We start from the raw sequence: 21,116 nt of genomic DNA on the forward strand, positions 1-21,116 counted from the left end.
TTGCGCCACTGCACTCCAGCCTGGGTGACAGAGCGAGACTCTGTCTCAAAAAAAAAAAAAAATTGTTAAAATGCAGGCTGTGCATGGTGGCTCACTCCTATAATCCCAGCACTTTGGGAGGCTGAGGTGGGTGGATCACCTGAGGTCAGGAGTTCGAGACCAACCTGGCCAACACGGCGAGACCCCATCTCTACTAAACATACAAAAGTTAGCCAGGCATGGTGGCTTATGCCTGTCATCCCAGCTACTGGGGAGGCTGACGCAGGAGAATAGCTTGAGCCTGGGAGGCAGAGGCTGCAGTGAGCCGAGATTGTGCCACTGTGCTCCAGCTTGGGTGACAGATACTCTGTCTTGAAAAAAAAAAAAAAAGATTGTTTAATAAATGCTTTTAATCAATAACTTCCCACAGGAGGGGACGCTGATTTGTGATATAATCTTTGGGTGAGGTGTGTGGCTGCACTGTCTCTGTATAGGTAGACACAGGCCCACAGGTGCAGCGCCATATTATCGTTGCGTGTTTACTCCCATCGCATGTACCATTCCTCTCACAAACACCTGCTTCCTGATCATTTGTCTTTTTAAATAAGAAAATGATATTTGAGATTCTTTTATTCTCTTTAAATATTTGAATACAGAGTCTATTTGAAGGACTGGTATATTGAATAGCAGTAATATTTGAAGGACTAGTCAGCTGTAGAAGCCTTGACTTCAGATCTTCACCCAAGAAGCTTTGTGTATTTGCTTTTCCTGGGCCATTCAGATAGACAATTGCGTTTTTGATACAGTAGGAGTTTGCAGCTTAGCTTAATTAGAAATAATCTGGCTCTTATTTTGGAATTAGGCATAAACATGTTATGATGTAGAAAAGCCTGCTCTGTTACCTACATGATGGCATAGCTTTGTGCTTTTCATGCTTTGTGGCCTTGGAAAGAGGTAGATAGAGTGTAGGTGGTTAGGAGCTGTTTCCTGGCTAAAAATAGGAACAGCATATTGTGAGACAGGAGCTTCTTCTCTCACAGTCTCTGTGCCAACAGCGGAGGGTTACGCATTTGCTGCAGGTGGTGCTTAAGCTCCAAGAACTTACGGCACACCTGCTTGAGTGGATCACGGGTGAGCTGGAGAACCTGAACTAGCAAAGGCAAGAAGGCAACGGCGTTCCATCTGTGGAAGGACCTACCAACCAGGTATCTCTGGTGACAGGGCTCATCTCATAGGTGGCCCACTGTGCATCATACCCTGATGTTTTCTTTGCATTACGTGCTATAGAATTTCAGGCTCATGCATACCTTTCTGCTCTCCTGTTTTGCAAATGTCTGAGCTCCAGAGTCCTTTCTGTTGGCCACTACATACGTGTCCCCCGCTTCTTGCCCCTCTCTGCTTGGGTCCCTGCTACACTGGTGCCCTGCTTGGGCCCCTGGAATGTGGACCCACTTTCCACCATGTATTGCCAGTTTGTTTCCAAGGCCGTCTCCACTTTGAGCTTCTTGATGACCACCTCACACAGCACACTTGGTCTGTGTGGTGGTTTGAGGGGTTCTGTCTGTACACTGTGCTTTGGCTGTGGTGGAGGCGGGCAGGTGGGAAGGAATAAGTGTGTTCTTGGGGAAATTTGTTTTTAGAGACATGAGACATGGAAAATAGTTAAGTAATAATATAAAATGGGAGGCATGGACTATCAGAGGAGGCAGGCAGGACTGCCCAACCTCCTCACTGGGCACTTTACACTACTTCCTCCTGACCTCTGTAGTCCTTTGCATTTATCAAGCACTGTCATACGTGTTATCTCATGCAATGACCAGGGTGTCACCCCCTGTTTTGTAAGTGACAAAACTGTGACTCAGAGGGATGAAATGACATGCTAAAGTTCATCTAGTTAGTAATGGTAGAATCAGGGCTGGAGCCCAGTCTTCTAAGTCTAGTTCCTATTCTACTCTTCATCATCTGTCTCAGGATGGTAAACTGAGGCCTGGAAAGGAGAAGGAACTCACCCAGCCTAAAGATTAAGGGTTTTAGGCTGGCCACGGTGGCTCATGCCTCCCAACATTTTGAGAGGCTGAGGTGGGAGGATTGCTTGAGTCCAGGAGTTTGAGCCCAGCCTGGGCAACATAGTAAGACACTGTCTTTACAAAAAATAAAAAAATAGCCAGGTGTGGTAGCACACACCAGTAGTCACAGCTACTCAGGAGGCTGAGGGGAGAGGATCACTTGAGCCTGTGAGATCGAGGCTGCAGTGAGCCGCAACGGAATCGTTGCACTCCAGCCTAGGACAGAGTGAGTCGCTGTCTCAAAAAGAAAAAAAAAAAAAAGATTTTAGACAGTGCTGACAATACTGAGACAATGCCAACTGGTGAGTGGGGACGGAGAAATGAAGAACTAACATTGTGCAGAACTGTGTTCTCAGCCAGTGCTATCTAATGGAAATAGAAAGCAAGCCACTAGTGTGGGCTGCATACATAGTTTTCAAATTTGTGATAGACACATTAAAAAAGCAAAAAGAGGCCGGGCATGGTGGCTCATGCCTGTAATTCCAGCCCTTTGGGAGGCTGAGGCAGGAGGATCACTTGAGCCCAGGAGTTAGAGACCAGCCTGGGCAACACCCTGTCTCTCTTATTATTTTTATAAAATTTAATTAAAAAAATATGGAAAGTAAAAAGAAACAGATGAAATTAATTTAAACAATATAAACTACACAGGGGTTAAGGGCACTAGCTCCCTGTGCAGTTGAAAATCCACGTATATTTTCTGAAAGTAGACTCTGAAAAATAAGAAAAAGAAAGAAAATCCACGTATAACTTTTGACTCCCCCTAAACTTAATACGAATAGCCTACTGTTAACCAGAAGCCTTACTGATAACATAAAAAATTGATGAACCCATATTTTACATGTTGTGTGTTTTATATACTGTGTATTCTTACAATAAAGTAAGCTAGGGTAAAGAATGTTAGTAGGAAAATCATAAGAAAGAGAAAATATATTTATTATTCAATAAGTGGAAGTGGATCCTCATAAAGATCTTCATCCTCATCATCTTCACATTGGGCAGGCTGAGGAGGAGGAAGACGGGGTTGGGTTTGTTTCAGGAATGGCAGAGGTAGAAGGAGGGCGAGGGAGAGGCAGGAGAGACAGGTACACTCATTGTAACTTTTATGAAAAACATCTGCATATAAATGGAACTGTGCTGTTTAAGGATCGACTGTATTTTATTTAACTCAATATATTCAAAATACTCTTACTTTCTCATGTAATCATAAAATTACGAATCATACTTTCTACATTCCTTTTTCCATAAGAAATCTTCGATGTGTATATTTACGCTTAGAGCACATCTCATTTGGCCTAGCCACATCTGGCTAGTGGCTGTTGCATTGTGGAGCCCAGTTGTAAGCATTTTACGTATATTATTTCACATAGTTCAACAATCACGTGAAAAGTTTATTACAGTGCTACCTAATGGTTGAGGAAATGAAGCCCAGAGAGGTTAGGTAACTTGCCTGGGGGGCATGAAGCTGGAAAGCAACAGAGCTGGATCCTGGCCTCTCCTTCCTCTTCCCACTGTGGCCAACTGCCAGCCGACCAGGAAGGGGGCCTCGGGGGCAATGCAGAGGTAGCTAATTTCCAAACTATTGTTAAACTTGCTCTTGTGGAGGCAGGTGGTCCTGGGGAAGTAAAGGGAATCCTCCTTTTTAGATGCATATGCAAAAGTTAAGGGAATCCTTTCATAGGCAGTAAGCCTCTGTCTAGGGACATGGGACCATTAACACCGCTCTCCTCTTAGAAGGTGTGTGTCATTCAAGGTGATAATGCATAGGAACAGCTCAGCTGTGCCAGGGCCAGGCCATTATGGGTGCTGAATAAATGTGTTTCTGTCCCCTATGCTAAGGCAAGACATCCGGGGAAGAAGTAGGCCCAGATTTGTCGCCTTCAAGGAAGACTACTACAATCTCTTTTTTTTTTTTTTTTTTTTTTGAGACGGAGTCTCACTCTGTCACCCAGACTGGAGTGCAGTGGCGTGATCTTGGCTCACTGCAAGCTCCGCCTCCCTGGTTCACGCCATTCTCCTGCCTCAGCCTCCCGAGTAGCTGGGACTACAGGAGTGTGCCACTGCGCCTGGCTAATTTTGTATTTTTAGTAGAGATGGGGTTTCACCGTGTTAGCCAGGATGGTCTCGATCTCCTGACCTCATAATCCTCCCGCCTAGGCCTCCTAAAGCGCTGGGATTACAGGCATGAGCCACCGTGTCCAGCCAAGACAACTATATTCTAATGGAGGGTAAGTGGAGTAGGAGGGCCATGTGCGTGCTCTGGGGGCAACAAACTTGGTGTTAAACTTGTTTTTCTTGTTTTACTCACAAACATTATGACAGCAGTAAAGATACACTTTTATTTATTTATATATTTTTTTAGAGACAGAGTCCCTTTCTGTTGCCCAGGCTGGAGTGGCTATCGTAGTTCACTGCAGCCTTGAACTTGTGGGCTTGGGACCCTCCTGTCTCAGCCTCCTGAGTAGCTGGGAATATAGGCGTGTGCTATCACACTGAGCTATTTTAAGAACATTTTTGTAGAGTATGTTGGCCAGACAGATCTTGAACTTCTGGCCTCCAACATTCCTCCTGCCTTGGCCTCTCAAGGTGATGGGATTCATAAGCATGAGTCATGGTGCCCAGCCAAGACACATTTTAAAAATCCTGTCTCCTGACACATTACTATTCACTTGTAACAATGGTCCCTTGTAATCATAGTCTGTTTGAAAGCAAGCTTTTAATATAATTACAATTTTAGTGTTGATCAAGAGTTTATTTTGGGCCGGATGTGGTGGCTCACGCCCGTAATCTCAGCACTTTGGGAGGCCGAGGTGGGTGGATCACCTGAGGTCAGGAGTTTGAGACCAGCCTGGCCAACATGGTGAAACCCCATCTCTACTAAAAATACAAAAAAAAAAAAAAAAAAAAAAAAAATCAGCGGGGCGTGGTGGAGGTGCCTGTAATCCCAGCTACTCGGGAGGCTGAGGCAGGAGAATCGCTTGAACCTGGGAGGCCGAGGTGGCAGTGAGCCAAGATTTTGCCATTGCACTCCAGCCTGGGTGACAAGATTGAGACTCTGGCTCAAAAAAAAAAAAAAAAAAAAGTTTATTTTGTTTCTCTCGTTATCATAAACATTGTTTTTAATCTTTATAGTGCATGTCGTGTGTTAACGGCTTCATAGGCAATCACGGACTTCTGGATCACAATTTTGCTTGTTCCTATGGCTAGATATTTAGGTTGTTCCAAATTTTCTCAGCATTACATTTGATGCTACAGTAGGCACCCAAAAATTTATGTTTCTTTTCTGTTTTTCAACTATTGTTGGTTGTTCTGAGGTATTTTCATAAGGTTTCACTTCTGTTTTCCCAGCCATGAGTGATACATGAGCACAACCGTTTTGCTATTAATCACCAGCATTGGGTGTGAAAATTTACTCAAAGTTTTGCTAAATTTAACTGGAGTAGAAATGGGCCAAACATTTGTATGTACTTCCCCAGATGCTTTTTAGAACACTGCCTGTGTAACTGACCAGAGTGTCAGGTGAGGCCATCGTTGGCAGAAAGGTGCCTTCCTTGGGAGAAGGTGGGTTAAACAGTTTTTCTTTGCAGATTAATGGTGAGAGCCAAACCCGAAGACCCACAGATTTCAAGCTGGCCATGTGGCTTCACTAAGTTTGGCCTCAACTTCCCACAGTGGCACAGAAGCAGGGTAGAACTCAGTGTTCCTACCCAAACCCTGGATATTCTGAAATGTCCACAGCCCAGGGAAAGGGATGACCTGCATGTCACTTTCCATACCCTCCACTGCACATAGATCTGTCTCAGGCATTGAATCAGAGGGATGTGTGACTTTAGACAAATTATTTTACCTCTCTCTGCCTCATTTCTTCATCTAAAATCAGGTGACAGCAATGTCTCCCTGTAGTATTGCAGTGGGGATTAAATCTGTTAATACTTGAAAAGTGCTGAGATCAGTGCCTGGCACATAATTAGTACTCAATAACTGTTGTAAACATGGGTTTGGATCTCACTTCCAGTGCTTTCTAGAGGCCCACTTTGGTCAAATGGCTGACCTTTCTGGACTTCAGCTTCATCTGTAAAATGGGATTATGGCATCTACTTCAGCAGCATGTTAGGGGTTTAAGTGAGAAAATGCATTTCACACAGTGTCCTGCACATAAAGGGCCCACCATAAATGTAATGAAAAATAAACAAATGGCCAGGTGCGGTGGCTCACTCCTGTAATCCCAGCTCTTTGGGAGTTCGAGGCGGGCAGATCACGAGGTCAGGAGTTTGAGACCAGCCTGGTCAACATGGTAAAACCCCGTCTCTACTAAAAATACAAAAATTAGCCGGGTGTGGTGGCAAGCACCTGTTATCCCAACTACTCAGGAGGCTGAGGCAGGAGAATTGCTTGAACCCGGGAGGCGGAGTTTGCAGTGAGCCGAGATCACGCCACTGCACTCCAGCCTGGGCAACAGAGTGAGACTTTGTCACAAAAAGAAAACCCCAAAAACAAAACAAACAAACAAACAAACAAACAAACAATGTTTTTAGCTTTATTTTCTACTCTACCAAAGAGAGAGCTTTGTTGCCTTACATTGGTGTTGTAATTAGCTCTTAGATCTGACCATATTATCTGTTATGGTGTATTTTTAAGTCCACATTCTAGGTTTAAGGCCATCATGAAACAAATGGGAGGCAAATCAACATTTTCATCTGTCTGAAGCTTTTAATATAATTTTGTTTTGGAGATGAATGAGCTCATAATTTCACAAAGAAGGGATGATATTTCATATACTTATTAGTTTAGTGATTTCCCTCCCACACTTAGTGTCAAAAGAAACTGTCAGGTTTATGGAAGCTATCAAATGTTTCTTTATGCTCAGCAGCACAGATCAAAGTTGTCTACATGATAAGGTAAAAAACATATTTTTTAGGAAATGCAAAGAAATGACCCAAAAGGCCCTTGAGCACAACTCATTCCTCTCCCTGGTCTGTCCAACTTTCCCTCATCTTCTTTTCTGAGCTGAGACATGTCTCCCCGGCAGCCTCCCTGAACCATCCAGCCTGGGAGCTGGGTCCTCTGAATGGTGAACCACTCTGCAGCTGTCATGTCCTCCTCCCTGCCCCTTTCTGGAGATAGAGGCATTTATGGAGTGCTGAGATGTTCAGGCCTGGTGTTAGGTAATGGGTGTTTGTTGGCTGAACGAATAAACTTGTAAAAATCTTCCTGTGATGATAGAAGCGTGTATAATAAAGACAGGTGGATTTGCAAAGCCAAACAAGAAGAAGAGAGGTGCCATTATCTGCTCAGGCTAAGGAAAACTCAATGTAGTCATTACGTCTGGAAAATGCCAAGGACTTCTTTCCCTCATTTTTCCCGTGGCCTTGCACTCTGCGAGGCATTGGCTGGGAGGTTCATTGTGGCTTTCTTGCTGCTAAAGCATCTCCTCTGCCAACATCTCCTCAATTCCTGTCTGTGCCAGTTACCTTTGCCTAGTATTTGGGGTGAGGAAAGTTCTGTGATTTGTCTGTTTCTGTTTCCAGGTGAAATCTCAACTCTGGGCATATCAGCAGAAAGGGTTCTGAAATGTCCCTTGATTCAGATGATTCTGAATCAATAGCATGTATGTGTGTGTGCATAATTACCTTTATCCAAAAAATTCTGCATTATAATTCTTTAAAAGCACAGATTCACAAATTATTAAAAAGTATATTTTGTATACTATTTACAGTAGCAAAATATCAAATGCAAGAAGCAAGTTTAATTAAAGATAGGCAAGACATTTTACTGAAGACTATAAAACATTAGTAAGAGAAATGAAACAATGGCTTATGCAATTATGGGAACTGACAATTACCAAGATCTGCGGCTGGCAAGGTGGAGGCCCAGGAGCACCAATGGTGCAGTTCCAGTCTGAGTGCAAAAGCCTGAGAACCAGGGAAAGCCAATGGTGTAGTTTTAGTGCAAATACCAGTTGACTCAGGGCCTTTCAGTTTGAGTCCAAAGGCAGGGGGTAAAAAACCCCAAAACCAAACCAAACCAAAACAACAACAAGAAAATCAGTGCCCCAGCTCAAGGCAGTCAGACAGGAGGAGCTCCCTCTTACCTGTGGGAGGGTCAGCCTGTTTTACTGTATTCAGGCCTTTAACTGATTGGATAAGGCATGAGAGAGGGCGCAATCTGCTGTACTAAGCCTGCTGATTCCAATGCTAATTTTATTCAAAACAACCTCATTGAAACACCCAGAATATTTGACTAAATATCTGGGTACTCTGTGGCGCAGCCAAGTTGACACATAAAATCAGCCATCACCATCAATTTGGGGGAAAATTGACATTTTAACAAAATTGAATCTTTCAGTTGATAAACATGGTATATATCCCCCATTTATTTAGATCTTTTATTTCTCTCACTAGTGTTTTGTAGTTTTCCATAAAAAGTCTTGCCTATCTTTAATTAAATTTGCTTCTTGGCATTGGACACTTTGCTACTGTAAATAGTATATAAGATATATTTTCCAATAATTTGTGAAATTGTGCTTTTCAAGAATTATAATGGAGAATTTTTATGAGAAGGATAATTGAAAATCCGTCAGAAAGCAGTGAAGTTTAGGAACTACCATTCTGGACATAACCATACATCATTAATAAAATATTCCTTACAGCCCTGTGCTACTTTATTATTGCCAAAACATTTTTTTTTCCTCTGGTCCTCATAAGGGTTCTTAGAAAGAGACAGAAGAGCTATTATTTCTACTTTCATACAAGGAAATGTGGCCTCAGGGATTGATGTGGTTTGAATATATGTCTCCACCAAATCTCATGTTGAAATGTAACCCCCAGTGTTGGAGGTGGGGCCTGCTGGGAGGTGTTTGGGTCACGGGGGTGGATCTTTCATGGCTTGGAGCTGTCCTCACAACAGTGAGTTCTCATGAGATCTGGTTGTTTAAAAGTGTGTGGCACCTCCCCCACCACTGCCTCTTGCTTTTTCTTTTGCCATGTGATGTGCCTGCCTCTGCTTCACCTTCCGCCATAACTAAAAGCTCCCTGAGGCCCCCCCAGAAAGTGAGCAGATGCTGGCACCATGCTTGTACAGCCTGCAGAGCTGTGAGCCAATTAAACCTCCTTTCCCCATAAATTACCCAGTCTCAGGTATTTATAGCAATGGGAGAGCAGACTAACACAGGGAGACTTCGAAAAGTCCTATGACTAGCAAGTGGCAGAGCCAGCCTCAGAGCCCAGGACTTTTCCCAAGAGAGAGGTCCTGCTTCTGATACCAAAGTTTTTCTATAGAAAGATGGCCTTTTGTAAGCATTACCGAGAACATACCTCCAGGTGCCCAGGAAGAATCTCCTGCCTGTAGCCTCCATAGGCAGTGTAGGAGGAAGGGAAGAAGACAGCAGAGTGGACCAAGGTAACAATATGTAATACACTAGAATCGGGAGCGAGAATGGTGTCCTGTTAGCCTGTGTAGCACTTTCGTGCCATTAAGAAAGGGTGCCCTTTCAGCCAGGACCAGATGCCATTATGCAGTGAACAACTTGTCAGTCATATGTGACATCCCAGAGAGAAAACAACAAATACAGAAACCTTACTTATTCAGGAATTAATTACTGATGAGGAAGCTATGTTGGTGTTTCTTTCCTTTAGAGAAATTGATTGAAAATACTTTCAAGACGATTCAAAGCTAAAAGAGAAGAAATCGTCTTTCTTTCTTCTCCCTTTTACACCCTTTCTATCTTCTATCCTTTCTCTTTCTCCTCTTCTTCCTTTCATTACTCAGCACTTATTGAGTGGCAGCGCATGAAAATGCAGAGATGAATGAGGTGGCATCTCTCCCTAGGAGCTTCTAAGTCTTACAAACTTTTTTGACTGCCACCATCAATAAGAAGTACATTTTATGGTATTGCAGTTATTTTTTTAGGTCTTTCTTTTTTAAGGGTTATATATTGAAACATTTATGAATGAAATGATGAGTTAAGGATTTGTTTCAAAATCTAGGGATATAGGCGTGAGTGGAGCGTACACAAAACAGGATTGACCATGAGTTGATAATACTGAAACTGGTCATGGGTCTGTGGGGGTTCAATATCTGTCATCCATGTTTCTTTTTCTTTTTCTTTTTTTTTTTTTGAGACGGAGTCTTCGCTCTTTTGCCCAGTCTGGAGTACAGTGGCGCGATCTCAGCTCAGTGCAAGCTCTGCCTCCCGGGTTCACCCCATTCTCTTGCCTCAGCCTCCCCAGTAGCTGGGACTACAGGCGCCCGCCGCCACGCCCGGCTAATTTTTGTATTTTTTAGTAGAGACGGGGTTTCGCCATGTTAGCCAAGATGGTCTCGATCTCCTGACCTCGTGATCTGCCCGCCTCAGCCTCCCAAAGTGCTGGGATTACAGGCGTGAACCACCACGCCCGGCATCTGTCATCCATCTTTCTAATGATCTATTTGAGACAAAAGTTTCATGAAGCTCTACTTTCTCTTATTACGTGCAGTGGATTCTGATATTTTAAAATCTTGTTTATTCTCTTTTTAAAAACCTGGTCCTTGTGCCCTAAATTGTTTTTGAGATCCACTGATGGAAAATAATACATATTTTGAAAAACACTGGTGTATTGAGGGAGAGAGGGACCTATAAAATAATTGATTACTGTCAACCAGAAAGTGCTACTAGAATATGGTCAGAGGGCTGTGGGAGCATACAGAAGGGAAGGACCGACCAACAGGGTCCTGGGGAGTCTGGGAAAGCCCTTCAGTAATTTGCCTGGAAGAGGAGACATATGCATCTTTGACAAGATGGTGGGGGGATATCTGACCTTGAGGATGAGGGAAGTGGTGCAAGTGGGGTGAGCCAACCTGAGTTCAGTATGGCTGGAATGTGAGGGCTGTTGGGGAGTGGCAGGAAATGAGGTTACAGATAGCAGCAGCAGCAAAAGTCACTAGTTTTCTGGGACAGCCTAAGGAATTTAGATTTTATCTGTGTTTCAGGGAACCATTGGAGGGTAAACTGAGAAATGATCCAGTTCCATTTGCCTCTTACAGAGATCATTCTGTCAGCTTCGTGTAGATAGACCAGTCTACCTCTGTGGTCATGATTTAGAACATAAAACCCAGACCCAAAGGAGAGCCAGTCTGGCAGCCAGATCTAACCTACCTCATGTAATTATGTCCCCACTCTGCCACATGACTTCTCAGATCCACACAGAACACAAATTGGGCTTTTTCAAGTATTTATCAAAACAAAAATTATGGTCACTTTCAAGACATAGTGAGAGGTGGAAATAGAGCCAATTCCCTGTGTGCTGCTTTCCCCTTTTCCCTGCATAGGGTTCTCTCATCTGTAGAGTTATGGCAACCTGTGAGAGATTCGCAACAATCACCTACAGTGTGGCATTTTTCTAGGTGCTTTACAACTATTAACTCACTTAATCTTCATAATAATTCTATGTGGTAAGTATTATTATTATTAGTTTCATTTCATAGATGAGGAAACTGAGGTAACAAGAAGTAAGTGACTTGTCTAAGGTCACACATCTAGCAATTAGCAGAGCTGGAATTTTGGCAATCTGGCCCCAAAGTCCACTTTTAACCACCATTGTGCTTCTCGATTAAGTTTGATTTCATTCCAGTCATCTCCTTGGACTCAGATGTTTGAACAAAGACAATTGTGAAAAAAATGTGGCTTTAAGTTTTATTCTCAAGATTGCCAAATCCCTTTCTTCCCTAATGAGGGGAAGAGGAAAGTTTTCTAGCTGGGAGAAAAGGGATGGCTTCTTAGAAGGAAGTGGTATTTTAGTGGAGTTTTGAAACATGGGTGAGAAGTAAATTGCTGAGAAGGATGAGTTGCTAGTACAGCCAAGATGAAATAATCCAACCACAATCTCTACCAGTGTTTACAACAAAAAGCTGAATAGGATGCAAAAAACCACATGAGAACTCTGAAAAGTAATAGCAGGCAGGCAGAGTACTGGGTTCAAAACTTGAACAATGACTCACAATGAACATGGATTTGCAGAACAGTGTGGAAAGCTAAGAGTCCGAGATAACTCCATCTTTCTAGCTAGAGGAAGCAGGGGGGGAAAAGCCACTGGAAGCCAGAGTGTGAAGAAATCCCTGAGAGGAGAGAGCTGGAAAAAGGGATCTACAAATTGGACTGACGAAAGTCCTGGGCACACTACAAGGTGTGCATGCATGGAACAGACCCAGGAGACACAGAAGAGGTTTTGAGAATCTAACTATGATATTAACAACCACCCAAGTCCCAGACAAACTCTTGAATGGAGCATGTGACAGATTGACTCAAATGGCATACCAAAAGCTTTGAAAACTGATCTGACACTAGAGCTAACACTCAGAAAAAGCGAGACAGTACTTTCAGTCCGAACCTAAGTGGATTAATTTCCTGGTAAAACAAACAAACAAACAAATAAACATTTTTCAGATGATTTTTAACAGCATCCAGAGTCTCACAACGTGATATTAAAAAATCCAGGATACAATTCAAATTTACTCAATATCAAAACAACCCGGAAAATCTAAACAGTACTCAAAGGAAAAGACAATTCAATAGGCAGTAACACTGAAATGACTTAGATCATGAAATTATTAGACAAATAACTTAAAGTAGGTATGACCATTCTCCACTCTTGAAATTAATGGAAAGATAGAAGTTCTCAGCAGAGAAATAGAAACTGCAGAATAATCAGATAGAAATTTTAGACCTGAAAAGATGATATGGGCTCAGTAGTGGAATAAAGATAACAGAGAAAAGAGTCAGTGAACTTGAAGGTAGATCAATAGAAAGTATACACAATGAAATATACATTATGAAACAAAAAAATTGGGGGAAAATGAAAAGCCTTTCATGGTACTGTGGGACAATGTCAAAATCTGAAACTTCTTGGTATTGGCATTCCATCTCAGAAGGTAAAAAGAAAAATACTGGTGCAGAAAAAAATATTTGGAGAAAGAATGGCTGAAATAGTTTCAAATTTAAAGAAAAACATATCTTTACAAATTGAAGAATCTCAGTAATTTCAAACAGGATAAATTTAATGACAACTCCTCAGCCACCTCATAAGAAAACTTCTAAAAACCAAGGATTAAAAAACATTAAGAGCATTAAAATATGACACATTATACATAAGAAAAGGGAAGGCAGAAAAGAGAAAGGAAGGAATCAAGAAAGAGAGAAAGAGAGAAAAAAGAGGAAAGGAAGGAAGGAAGGAAGGAACCTATTCCAATGACTGTCGATTTCTCATCCAAAACCATGGTGGCCAAAGACAAAGATAGTGAAACCCCATCTTTAGAGTGCTGGAAGAAAAAAAAAAAACTATCCACCCAGAATTTTATATCCAGAAAAAATATTCTTTGGGAGTGAAAGCAAAATAAAGATATTTTCAGGTGATGGAAAACCAAGAGGCTTCATTTCCAGGAGATCTCCTCTTAAAGAAATACTAATGGAGGTTTTTCAACCTGAAGGGGAGCTGTATTAGAGGAAAAGTTAAAACTTGAGGAACAAAAGAAGAGCAGGAGAAATAATAAATATCTAATACATTCCCCTTGACAAAAATACACACACACAAACATAAATCTCATGACATGGGTAACTACAAACTACTGTCAATATTTTAGATTTATTTCCTTCAAGTCTTTTTTTTCTGTGAATATGTGTTTCTCTTTTTCTTTTTTGGTTTTTCTCTGTCTCTTCCTTTCATGTGGACATTTCATAACATATTTAAATATTCCTTTTTGTTGGGATTTGAGGTTGTTTCAGGTTATGCATGGACTGAAGTGAAACTGCAGTCTTTGGCAGCATTTCTGATAATTCTTTTTTGGAGATAGAATTACTGAGTTAAAAGAGGATGGACATTTGTAATGCTTTGATTCTATTTGTGAAATTGCTCACCCTCCCTCCCGTCTTTTCTTTTTTCCTTCCTTACATCCCCTCTTTCTTCCTCCCTTTTCCTTTCAACTAAAATTATATACTATATAGTTTTATAATATTCTTTATTTATTCACACTACATTGTGAGCATTTTCCTGTTTTGTTAAAAAGTCAATAATTAAAAAAACTTTTAAGTTGATAATGGTACTATGGTCATATTTTTTTAAAGGTACGTAATTACATATTTATGGATGGAATGATATGTCTGGGATTTACTTAAAATACTTAGGGATAGATGGCTATTAATAAAACATTATTGACCATGAATTGATAATTGTTGATGCTAGGTAATCGATACATGGTGGTTCATTATTACTACTTTCTATAGTTTTCTATATGAGTGCAATTTTTTATTTTAAAACTTTATCTGAGTGTGGTGGTATGTGCCTGTAGTCCTAGCTACTTGGGAGGCTGAGGAGGGAGGATGGCCTGAGCCCAAGAGCTCAAGGCTGCAGTGAGCTATCACTGTGCCACTGTCCTCCAGCCTGGGTGACAGAGCAAGACCCAGTCTCTAAAAATAAGTAAGTGAATAAATGTTTTAAAAGTAAAAACTGTAAGAAATTTTTATTAATGTTATTTTTAATTGTTCAATCATAACCCATTGTGGCTGGGCGTGGTGACTCACGGCTGTAATCCCAGCACTTTGGGAGGCTGAGGCGGGTGGATCATGAGGTCAGGAGTTCAAGACCAGCCTGGCCAAGATGCTGAAACCCCCGTCTCTACTAAAAAATACAACAATTAGCCAGGTGTGGTGGTGGGCACCTGTAATCCCAGCTACTCGGGAGGCTGAGGCAGGAGAATCACTTGAACCCGGGAGTCAGAGGTTGCAGTGAGCCGAGATCACGCCACTGCACTCCAGCCTGGGCAACAGAGTGAGACTGGGTCTAAAAAAAGAAAAAATTATAACCCATTGTGTGGACATTTCATAACGTATTTAACTTGTCCTCTTTAGTTGGGAATTAAGGTTATCTCAGGTTATGCATGGGCTGACATAAAACTGCAGTCTTTGCTTCTCTGAATAGTTCCTTTTTTGAGATGGAATTACTGGGTTAAAAGAGAATGGTCATTTTTAATGCTTTTGAATATATTTAATCAAATTGTCCTTCAGAGAAGACGTTCCATGTTATTCTTCCATGAGTTACTTAAAAGTGACCTTGTCAGCTCTATTGTAATTTTTTAGTCTATTAATTTGGTGGGGGAAAGTGTATGTTATTATTTTAATTGAATTCTTTTATTTCCAGTGACATTGAATCCCCAGCCTGTCACTGAATTGGTTCCCACCCGTTTAAGGAGGAGGCAGAGAAGAGTAGAAGAAAAAGGATTGATTTATTTTTTGAGATGGAGTTGTCCAGGCTGGAGTGCAGTGGTGTTGTAATGCCCAACCTTCTTTTCACTAACCCTGTTTTTAGACTCTCCCTTTTCCTCTAATGACCTAGCCTTGTTTCCACCTGAATGGACTCTCCCTTAGCTAAGAGAGCCAGACAGACTCCATCTTGGCTCTTTCACTGGCAGCCCCTTCCTCAAGGACTTAACTTGTGCAAGCTGACTCCCAGCACATCCAAGAATGCAATGAACTGATAAGATACTGTGGCGAGCAATATCCGCAATTCCCAGGAATTCGTCTGATTGATAACGCCCAAAGCCCCGCGTCTATCACCTTGTAATAGTCTTAAAGCCCCTGCACCTAGAACTGTTTACTTTCCTGTAAACATTTATCCTTTTAACTTTTTTACCTACTTTATTTCTGTAAAATGATTTTAACTAGACCCCCCTCCCCTTTCTAAACCAAAGTATAAAAGAAAATCTAGCCCCTTCTTTGGGGCCGAGAGAACTTTGAGTGTTAGCCGTCTCTTGGCTGCCGGCTAAATAAACAGACTCTTAATTCGTCTCAAAGTGTGGCATTTTCTCCGACTCGCTGAAGTACAACAGTGTGACCTCTGCCTCCCAGGTTCAAGTGATTCGCTTGCCTCAGCCTTCTGAGTAGCTGGGATTACAGGCATATGCCACCATGCCCGGCAAATTTTTGTATTTTTAGTAGGGATAGGGTTTCACCATGTTGGCCAGGCTGGTCTCGAACTCCCGACCTCAAGTGATCCGCCCACCTTGGCCTTCCAAAGTGCTGGAATTACAGGCGTGAGCCACTGTGCCCGGAGAAAAAGGATTTATTTTCTCTTCCTTATTCTTCACTTTGAAGATGAGAGGCAAACACAGACAGATCCCGGATTCAAATCCTGGCTCTACAAGTTACTAGTTACTGATTTTGTACCTTTATTCTTCTGACCCTCAGATTTTTTACTGAAGAAATCAGTGCAATCATGAACTGTGAAGTAATAGACATTTATAGAGAAGATGCCTGGGGTGCAGTGGTCATTCTGAAAATGGTAGCTTTTGTTGTCCTTGGGAAGCTGAGGCTCAGGATGTGAAACAACCTCCTGCTCTTTTTCAGAGGCGGCAAGGAGCTCAGAGCTGGGTTCCTTCACACAGGGAAGGCCCCTTGCAGGAATAGCTGCTGGTGTCTGTGTCATCACCTCTTTACCTTTTATTCTTCCAGCCTCCCGGCTCTGCAGTCTTTCATTCCCTGCTGGGCATGAAGGCAGCTATCACAGGCCAGGAAATTCATGTTAGGGAATTGGGTCATCTTAGGGAACTAATTCAAATTGCTAATGTTATTATTTGATTCAGTGGAAATGCACCTTGCAGTACTTGATTCAAAGGAGTGGGTTGAATTTCGGGAGGGTTTGTTTGACATTGTCTCATTTTACTCTCTGGAGCAGGATCCAGACCTGGAACGCTGTCTTTCCAGGGCAGCCTAGCCAAGCTATGGTCTCTGCCTCAATTTATCGCCCTTTCCCCAGGCCTCACATCTTCCTCCCCACTCACTCTTTGCCCAGGCTCCGGTCATCTATGTTAGTCGTGCTCTTGCTACACATCTGCCACCTCTTTCAGAAGGTCGAGAGCAGCCAAAACAGAAATGGGAACTGGCTCTCAATAAAGCATCTGCTCGCAGACCAAGAGAGAAGCGGGAGTGCTTGGTCTGTATTTACTGCATTTTTTTTCTTTCTTTTTTTTTTTTTTTTTGAGACAGGGTCCCGCTCTGTCTCCCAGGCTGGAGTGCAGTGGCACGATCTCGGCTCACTGCAAGCTCCGCCCCCCGGGTTCAAGTGATTCTTCTGCCTCAGCCTCCTGAGTAGCTAACAGGTGTGCGTCACCATACCCGGCTAATTTTTATATTTTTAGTACAGACGGGGTTTCAATGTTGGTCAGGCTGGTCTTGAACTCCTGACCTCGTGATCCGTCCGCCTCAGCCTCCCAAAGTGCTGGGATTACAGGCATCAGCCACCTCGCCCAGCCGCACTTTTTAAGGTTATTTGAACACCAAGCAAGTAGTGCTTCTGGGCCCAGGCTCGCAGATGAGGCCAGAAAACCCCACCACGCTCTCTCAGCCCTGAGCAAGGGTGCTGCTGATTGGGCGCAGAGGCATATATCCTGAAATCAAGACTGGGTGCCAGGCCGTAAGGCTGCCAGCCTGCCCGTGATTTCTCTCTGGGACCATCTCAGTGATTTCCTGTTTTCTTCCCCTGAGCACATTCAGTGCAAGAGGTCTAAGCATGAGGGTGGGAGGTGCGGTGAGTTTGGCCTATTTTCCAAATGGGGGGGAAATCCAGGGAAGTCAGCAGGCTTCACTGTGAGGCGTCGGGTCTATCAGCGTTTCCTGTGTCAGGCTGTGAGCACCTGCTCTGTGGAAATGAAAGCAAATCTTCTCCACCAGGCAGGGGCTGCAGAGGGCTGACAGGGGTGAGGTGGAAGGGCTCAGGGAGAGTTTAACAATGTTCTGTTTTCGTCTTGATGATCACACAAAAATGATTCTGTACCAGTCACGATGACTTCAATTCATAATGGAGGAGACCTTTAGTGTCTTCAGTGTTTCTTGAACACTGTTTCTTTTTCCTCTTTAAAATGGGAGCGTACTTAATCTGTAAGCCTTATTTCCTATGGCTCTATAGAAGTGATGAAATAATAGCACTGTCTGGAGAGACTTAAAATAACAAACATTTCCTCTGCGCAGTTTAAAGGCTTCTGCCATCTATTACTTCCCCTGTGCTTTCCCATAACTCTGTGAAATAGGGACTATTAAGCCTTTTTTTCACATGAGGAAACAGAGACTCAGAGAAGATAAGTGACTTTTCTGAGGACACACAGTGATTTGGTTGGAGAGTTGGAGGACCTCATATCTGTACCCTGGTTTCAGGCTTTTTCTATTAGTTCAGTCTTCACAGTGACATCCCCTTGACCCGCCTCCCACGAGAGTCCCACGTTCCTATTCTCTTTGCTGTGGAGCCGTGTTTGAAATAGCTAACACTAAAAGTGGCAACTATTGTTTTGTTTTGTTTTTGTTTTTGAGACAGGGTCACCCCCTGTCACCCAGGCTGGAGTGCAGTGATGCAATCTCGGCTCACTGCGACCTCCACCTGGATTCGAGCGATTCTCGTGCCTCAGCCTCCTGAGTAGCTGGGATTACAGATGTGCACCACCACGCCTGACTAATTTTTGTATTTTTGGTAGAGATGGGGTTTGACCATGTTGGCCAGGCTGGTCTCTAACTCCCGACCTCAGGTGATCCTCTCACCTTGGCCTCCCAACGTGCTGGGATTACAGGCATGAGCCACCGCACCCGGCCACAAATACTGGTTTTGTTGAGATGAACATCAAGGTCTCGTGTTTAGCCAAAGATAAATACTGATTCATGACACTCCGAAAATTTCATCTCATCCTTGAAAATGAAGACTTTTCACACCCAACAGCGGTCAAGCCAGGCCTCAGCCTTCTGAGCCTCCTCCCCTGCTTCCTGGCAGGTACAGGTTTGCCAGCTCCCATTTATTAAACACCTGGCATGTGCCAGGCACTGCACAATCCTTACTTCTAACCCTCACTGCAGTCCTGTGAAGTAGGTGCTTTTGCACACATTTTACAGATGAGGAAACTGAGACCCCGACTGTCATGTAATTTGCCTAAAATTGCATGCTGATTAATAATAAAGCCGGGATCCAAATCTAGATTTGTCTGACTCCAAGTCTTGGTGCAAATGAAATTTAGCACCATTCCTCCAAACTGAGCCTTGTCTGAGGGTCTTTTGCCTTCTCAGTCTTGGTCTTTGGTCCCCTTTAGTTTTTTCTGGGTCCACCGTTTTGAGCTCCCAGTTACCAGCCTCTTGATTGAATTGATTGACCTGGATGGATGTGGTCAAAACAGGTAAGTTCGCAGCTCCGCCTTTCCCAGGCCTGCACTGGGGTGAGGTGTGGGGAGGGCAGGCAGCCCAGGGGCAGCTGTCTTCCTTCTTTGGGCCTGCTTCTTACATCTCCATCCTCCCAAGTCCACATTCTGTGCTTGGTCAGCATGCAGGAGTTGGGACTGTTTTGAGGACTTGCTTACGGGTTGTGGGGAGGGAAGGGCACTGGCATGATAGCAATACATTCCTGGGCAAGTCATCTGGCCTCTCCCAGCTGCGGTTCCTTCATCTATAAAATGTTGACACAGTGTGTCAGAATGTTGATGTTCTCGAGTGATTTTTCCTGAGATCTTTGCCAATTCTCAAATCAACATCCTTATGGTCATTGTTGCCAGGATCTCATTTACTGTGTACAGTAGCCTAAGAGGAGGCATTTTGTTCTTGCTTGACAGATGACAAAATCACACACATGCCACCAGGGCACATGATTCCCTCTTACACCGTAAACACAAGCACACTTGAAGTGATTGCTTCTTATTGATTCCACAAATAAAAGGCAGTGGGGATTTCTAAATTTGTTAAAGGAAATTCATCACTGAGTGTAAACTCTCCCTAACATGGACTAGCAATTTTGTTTCTCTGGGAGCCATAATTCACAAGCCAACAGGTATTTCTGTCACTTCCTAATACATGGAGGGGACAGCATCCCCTGCACACTGGGTTCCAGGCTGAGTGTGAACTCTCTTGCATATGAAGGGACTGGCCCCTGTGAGCTTCTTACTGCACACACTTCATAATTACTCCTTAGCTGACTTACGCTGTTTCATGTCTAGGACCTTTGGAGTTATTCTCAAAAGTAAAAATCCCAAATGTTGATTCTGTAAATGCCAAGGGTCAACTATAATATTAGCAATGATCCAGGGCTGCTGGAGGATTCAATGAGATAAAATGCTAAGTGTCCAGCATCCTAAGTGTGCTCTGGGCTTGGGACCTTCCTTATTCACTGAAAATCACTGAAATTCAGGGTTAGGTGGGCATGGCTTTGGCTGAAAGAGTCACAGGTCAAACAAGGTGATCATCTTAGTACAGGCATTAAGAGTGCAGTCTTTCCTGGGTGCAGCAACTCACGCCTGTAATCCCAGCACTTTGGGAGGCCGAGGTGGGTGGACTGGTTGAGCCCGGGGGTTCAAGACCAGCCTCGGCAATGTGATGAAACCTGTTTCTACAAAAATTAGCTGGGTGTCGTGGTGTGTGCCTGGAGTCCCAGCTACTTGGGAGGCTGAGGTGGGAGGATCGGTGGAGGCTGGGAGGTCGAGGCTGCAGTGAGCTGTGATTGAGCCACTGCATTCCAGCCTGGGTGACACAGTGACAACTTGTCTCAGGAAAAAAAATGAAAATAAATAAAAGAGTACAGTCTTTGATTCAGACAGTTCTGGGTTCAAACCTTGGCCCTGCCATTTACTAGCAGAAGTCCTTTAACTTCTTTGAGATTCAGGTTTCTTATCTGTGAGATGGAAAGGATAACACGGTGCCGGCCTTGGAGGACTGTGGTGAGATTCAATGAGCTGTCAGATGTCCAGGGCTGGCACAGTGCCTGGCACGTGGGAACCCCCCAGGAGGCAATCACAGTCGCTTTTCTCCCTTCCTTCCTTTGTGTACAGAGCCATAGACCCAGCAGGTGCTTCATGCTTGTTGATGATTTCAGTTCCTGTCTAAAACCATTTTCTTGTTTACAAACTAACCATCTTCCACCCAACACACACCACAAGCCCCCGCAGTGGATGCCAGCCAGCCAGACATTCTATTCATCAAGTGCCACGTGCCTATCCTGTGCTTGGCAGTGCTAAAAAGGAGACAGAGAAGGGATATAATCTTATTTTTCTGACTGGAAAAATAAGATTCCCACATGCAGCACCTGCAGA

The 21,116-nt window shown here is 43.3% G+C and overlaps 1 protein-coding gene across 4 annotated transcripts in view; it reads left to right on the forward strand.

The window, feature by feature from the left end:
* Positions 1 to 21,116, forward strand: part of ST6GAL1 (ST6 beta-galactoside alpha-2,6-sialyltransferase 1) — a 151,109-nt gene that overhangs the window by 67,063 nt on the left and 62,930 nt on the right. Inside the window, exon 1 of one of the 4 annotated variants that reach the window (XM_063620491.1) lies at positions 676 to 1,184. The exons of 2 other annotated variants lie outside the window; for them this stretch is intronic. The gene's annotated coding sequence lies outside the window, so the exon portion shown is untranslated. Of the gene's footprint in view, positions 1 to 675; positions 1,185 to 4,053; positions 4,271 to 21,116 lie in introns of those variants that run through there. One more of the 4 variants, XM_063620495.1, reaches the window with a different exon arrangement.

Source organism: Symphalangus syndactylus, chromosome 17 (genome assembly GCF_028878055.3).
Source record: "Symphalangus syndactylus isolate Jambi chromosome 17, NHGRI_mSymSyn1-v2.1_pri, whole genome shotgun sequence".
Taxonomy (NCBI): domain Eukaryota; kingdom Metazoa; phylum Chordata; class Mammalia; order Primates; family Hylobatidae; genus Symphalangus; species Symphalangus syndactylus.